The following is a 6000-nucleotide window of genomic DNA, read 5'->3' as shown; positions in this document are numbered from 1 at the left end:
TGAAAATAAAATCCAGAACCTGTCTCTCAGGATCCAGATGGTGCTTATTTTGCTTATAATTTTACATAGCTAATTTGAGAAAAAGTACTGTGATCTGCCCATTTTCTCTCTAAATTCTAAAAAAAAAAAAACCCTCACAGTCCGACGTTGCTATGTGGTTTAGGGTCTCTTTTTGCAAGTAAAGGAGAAACTCATCCTATTCAAAATTTATTTCATAAAATTTCAAAGATTTAGGGAAGAACAGAAGAAAATGACTATATATGTACAAGAAACATTTTTCCATATTTATACATTTTGGGGTGCAAACATTAACGAGTGAATGAAGAACTTTAATCCTACTCCTGGGTTGTTCATTTCAGACAATTTTCTGTGGGTTTGAAGTGTACATTTACTCACAGATCAAATGTGATACTGCTCCACTTCCCAGCTTCTGCCTCCATCTTGCACTTTACTGTGCATTAGTTTGTGTTTCTTTTGAGGTTTTGCAACTGAAAGGAATTTAATACTGTAAAACAAGTGAGCAGAGCATTCTGCTAGGAATGGACATAATATAGGATTTTGTCCAAAAACAGTCATAGTGTTGCCTTTGAAACCTTCACCCCTTAACCCATTAAGTTCCACTGTCAGACTTACAGCACAATTAGTTCCCAAAAACTGCATCTTCAATTAATAATAATAATTGTAGTACTTGTTGAGCACTTACTATAGACCAAGCAATGTACTAAGCGCTGGGGTACATACAAGATAATCAGGTCAGACAACAGTCCGTATCCCATAAGGGTCTCGCAAGTCTAAGGGGGAGGGAGACAGGTATTGAATCTATTTCACTGATGAGGAAACTGAGGTACAGAGAAGTGAAGTGACTTGCTCAAAGTCACACAGCAGGCAAGTGGTAGAGCTGGGATTACAGATGCTCATTTCTTGCCTCTATGAGACTCTTATGAGGTAAATCAATGGTCAGATGGATTCTCTCCATTAGACAGATGGTTGAAACTGGCACACAGAGAATGACACCCCTACTCAGCAGCTAGTGCTGGTAGGAAAGCGCGGATCTTTCCAGACTCTTAATATTGGGAAGTGGCCAGAAAAACCTGAGCATAAAATCTGGCCCAGGATTTGGGAATGTGTCTGTTTATTGTTAAATTGTACTCTCCCAAGTGCTTACTACAGTGCTTTGCACAAAGTGAGTGCTCAATAAATACCATTGAATGAATGAATGAAGTGAATACAAAGCCATACTACTTGACTTCAGGACAGCCCCATCCCCAGTAAGAATCCACTGAGAAATCCTGAATCCAGTTAGAAAAGATGACTCTTTTGTTTCTAAATAATAATAATAATAATAATGGCATTTATTAAGCACTTACTATGTGCAAAGCACTGTTCTAAGCACTGGGGGGATACAAGGTGATCAGGTTGTCCCACAGGGGGCTCACAGTCTTCATCCCCATTTTACAGAAGAGGTAACAGGCACAGAGAAGTGAAGTGACTTGCCCAAAGTCACACAGCTGACAATTGGCAGAGTCACAATTTGAACCCATGACCTCTGACTCCAAAGCCCATGCTCTTTCCACTGAGCCACGCTGTTTCTCTTGAATAAGGATACAAATAATAGGGATACAAATAATTTTAAAGGACCTCAAAGGATGAATAAAAAAGAGGAGAGAGTTTAAAGAGGTCAGGGTGGGTGGAGTGGGGGAGACTGGAGAGTGGAGAAGAACGTTGTGAACGGGGAACATGTCTGTTTACTGTTATATCATACTCTCCCAAGTGCTTAGTACAGTGCCCTGCACAAAGTCAGCTCTCAATAAATATGATTGAATAAATGAATGAGGGAGGGTTACCTGATCAGCAGGTGAAAAAATCCTCAACTGCCTCTAGTCTAAAAGAGAGTAGTGTCATGGAGTTCCTAAACACCCACTGTCCTGGTAGAGGTTATAGCACAGCTGAGGGAATGGATAGTCCAAGCCTGTCTCTCTCAAAACAAAATTGGGCTGTAATTTTCAGAGTTCACATTCAATTTATGGCATTTATCTTGCATCCACCAAGCACTAGGTACCATGCCAGGCACTTGGGAGAGTAGAACAGTAGCATTTTGAAACGTATATCGATCACTCAATCAATGGTATTTACCAAACCCTTATGAGCAGAGCACTGTAATAAACACTTGTCTTATGCTGTCGAGTCATTTCCGACCCATAGCAACTCCATGGATACACCTCTCCCAGAACCCCCCACCTCCATCTGACACCCTTCTGGAAGTGTATCCATAAAGCTGTCGGTAAAAATACGGAAGTGGTTTATCATTGCCTACTTCCGAGCAGTAAACTTGAGTCTCTGCCACTGACTCTCTCCCATGCCACTGCTGCCCAGCACAGGTGAGTTTTGACTTCTAGCAGATTGCCTTCCATGCGCTAGCCAGTGCCCAAGCTAGGAATGAAATGGGTAGGCCTCTGCTTGACTCTCCCTCCCATAGCTGAGGCTGGTAGAATACTGGAAACCCTCCAGGTGTCATCCTGTGAGGGGATCAAGCCCATGGGTGAGTTCAATACAACAGAGTTGGTAGACATGTTTCCCTGCCAAATGAAGTCCCATTCTCTCGGGGGAACATGGGATGTGTTCCTCACCCGAGATTGGAAATAGTGCCGTTTACCAAAATGACTATAATTGTGTAAGGAGTAACATAGCTTCATTTATTTTGAGTCAAAGAGATTCCATCATACTTCTTCGGAAGTGTGACAGATGCCTTAGCCCTCCCTGCTTATCAGGCAATCCCCCTTCTCTGCTCCACTCCCCAGGCTCCCCCACTCCACCCTCCCTGCCCTCTTAAAACTCTCCCCCATTTTTAATTCTTCTTCCAAGGCCTTTAAAAGTATTTGTTTCCCATTTAGAAACAAAAGAGCCATCTTTCCTATCTGGAATTGTCTAGAGCTGCCTGTAGTATCACATTGAATTTATAAAATGGCTTTTCTAGGAAAAGCTTTAAGGTATTGTAGATAGAAGCAGCCATGCCATCTGCCAGGCTTGCGTAGCAACTGTTCCATGATCTGTCTTTTCCTTTGCTTGCTCCCCTCTCTGGATGGCCTGCAGGGCAACCCACCACCTCACTCTGCCTGGGAAAAAATAGTGAATTCAGCTCTGATGTGTTTTTATTACAAGATTAAAACAGAGGAAGTACTAGGGAATATGCTTCCCACAATGTGGGTTGGTCCCGGTATAAACACGATCCACAAGTTGGCACAAGTATATTCGATTCAGGAAGAGGTAGTTGTGTTTGTGCATGCTTAAGTGGTTCCACTCAAGGTGTGATACTGCTCCAGTTCCCAGCTTTCGCTCTTGTACTTGACTGTAGGATAGTTTGTGTTTCTTTTGAGGTTTTGCAACTGAACAGAATTTAATTCTGTAAAATAAGTGAGCAGAGCCTTCTGCTAGGAATGGACATAACATAGGATTTTCTCCAGAAATAGTCAGTTACAGTGTTGTCTTTGAAACCTTCACCTTAACCCATTCATTTCCAAAGTCAATAGTTGTTATAGCATGATTTTCCCTAACAAGAACATAATCAGTGATATAGCAAAAATGACCTTTAACAGGGTTCCAGAATCTGCCTGTAGGACTGATATAGTAGCACACACTTTAGTTCTTAACATTTACCAAACCCAATCCAACACCACTAATTTGGACCAAATGGAAGTCCATATTACTGAAAGACTGGAACTGCATAAATGTGGTGTTGGGTTTTGGTTTTGGGTGGGGGGGGGGGGATTTGTATTATTTTAGAACCATGGGGTTGCCCTTTGAGTATGTGTCTGCATATCTGTGTGTCCCTTTTAATGTCACTTTAAATTTACTCATAAAGGAACTAGAGAGAATAATCTTCTCTGCCTCTCCAACACTGACTCTGAAGTCTCTTCCCACTGGTTAAGTGAAACTGTGTGAACCACACAGTGAAGGAGAAAAGCTTTTTATTTGAACTCAAATTTGCCTTGCTCTGGCAGCAGTAGAGAAGATAAAGTCAATAACCAGTTCAAATTATCGCTGATTTCCAGATTAATAAAGTCTGGATTAATAAGGTTTTGTTGCATACAGTTATCCTGGGGTGGAGGTTGGGGGGTCAGAACAATCTTCTAGCCACCCACCCTAATATGCCCCATTGTTATATTCCAGATTGTGTCCCCTTCAGCTTCTCCCAGTTAAAGAGACATGGATTGGTATCTAATCACGGCCCAATCAGCAAAGCCCCCTCTCCTACAAATTTCTCTTTCAGACTCTGGATAAACGAGGCATTTTAGGCAAGAAAGCCAGTTTAGTTCTCCATCAAAGAGCCGGCTTTAGGAGCTGGCCCAAGGAGTTTGGAAACCTGAGCAAGCCAGCATTTCATGACGAAGGAAAGAAAGGAATTTAACTCAAGGGTACGTCTTCTTGTTGCTCTAGAAATTCTGCTCCTTAAACAACTCCTCATCTGAGCCTAGGAGATACTGGCCTCAGGGTTTCACACTATTTTGGATTCCACCCAGAGAGGGACTAATTTAAGGAAAAGACCCACTGGTGTGGAAGAAGCCCCCCAGTCTGGGCCTTCCCATTTTTGCAACTCCTTGACTTCTTGCTTTGGGCAGCACCTATGACCAGACTGCCCTAGTTCCAGCCCTGCTCTCAGTTATCAATCATGCAATCAATATTTATTTAGCTCTTACTGTGTGAACAGCACTGGACTAAGAACTTGGGACAGTACAATATGACAAAATTGGCAGATGTGATCCTTGCCCACAAAGAGTTTACAGTCTCCAGCCTACAGCTCTCCTTAGTGGAACTGCTTCCTTTATGAAATAAAAAAAGTATGCCCCCAGGGAGGACTTAGAAGATGTTAGTGATGATGAGTATATAATCTCTCACCTTTAGACTGCAAGATCATTTTGGGCAGGGAATATGACTGCTTATTGTTATATGGTACTCTCCCCAGTGCTTACTACAGTGCTTTACACACAATAAGCACTCAATAAATATGACTGAATGAAATGCAAATGAATAAAACCTGCACTTACATCTTTCAAGTTAGGAAGGAAAAAAAAGACATATCAAGTAAAAATAATGCACCCACAAGAAAAGTGAAAGATTCAAGTGAAGGTACCTGAGTTTGCATAGCAATTAGAGCATGAGCCTGGGAGTCAGAAGGTCATGGGTTCTAATCCTGGCTCCACCACTTATCTGATTTGTGACTGAGGGCAAATCGCTTTACTTCTCTGCGCCTCAGTTACCTCAACCGTAAAATGGGGATTGAGACTGTGAGCCCCACATGGGACAGGGACTGTGTCCAACTCGATTTGCTTGTATCTACCCCAGCACTAGTACAGTGCCTGGCACAAATCCATCATTATAATTATTATTATTACACCCTTGTAAAATCCTCTCCAACTAAACCCCACTTAACAACAACCGTCCCATGGGAAGTGGGATGAATTATCCCATTCTACAGATGGATCATGTTTGGTCACGAGAAGGGAATAGCTAGGAAAACCACATACTAAATTCTCCAGAAGGTATATCAAGGAATCAAGATAATTCTTCATTTGGTTCTGTTAGCGGCTTGGTGACATCTTAACCAAAGAACAGATGCTATTTCCTTCTTTATCTCCATAACTTCACCACTAACCCACCCATCTCTGTTCCACAGGTTTATTCTAATTGGCCCTCTTAGGATCAGTTAATTCCAAGGGTCTTTCCTCTTTATCTCCACATGCGACCATGATTCAGTTTGCAATTCCTTCCCCTCTGGATTGAACAGAGGATGACACGATGGCTATGCTGATTCGGTGTTTCCACTCATTCAAAAAGCAGCATGGCCTACTGGATAAGAGCACAGGCTGGGAGACAGAAGGACCTGGGTTCTAATCCCAGCTCCACCAAGTGTCCACTGTGTGACCTTGGACAGGTGTTTCAAGGTGAACCGGGGCACCCACCATCTCAAGGTTAAATGCTATCTCGTGACGGCCCAGGTTAGCA

At 42.4% G+C, this 6000-nt stretch overlaps 1 non-coding gene across 1 annotated transcript; it reads right to left on the bottom strand.

Moving 5' to 3' along the window:
- Positions 1-2388: 2388 nt before the first annotated feature.
- On the bottom strand, positions 2389-2526 carry LOC119944381. The gene has a single exon (XR_005455865.1). It is a non-coding gene; the product is annotated as a small nucleolar RNA SNORA7 (small nucleolar RNA).
- Between the last annotated feature and the right edge of the window lie 3474 nt (positions 2527-6000).

Source organism: Tachyglossus aculeatus, chromosome 22, assembly GCF_015852505.1.
Source record: "Tachyglossus aculeatus isolate mTacAcu1 chromosome 22, mTacAcu1.pri, whole genome shotgun sequence".
Classification (NCBI taxonomy): domain Eukaryota; kingdom Metazoa; phylum Chordata; class Mammalia; order Monotremata; family Tachyglossidae; genus Tachyglossus; species Tachyglossus aculeatus.
Note: the sequence above shows the minus strand (reverse complement) of the source record. Positions and strands in the feature narration are given on the sequence as shown.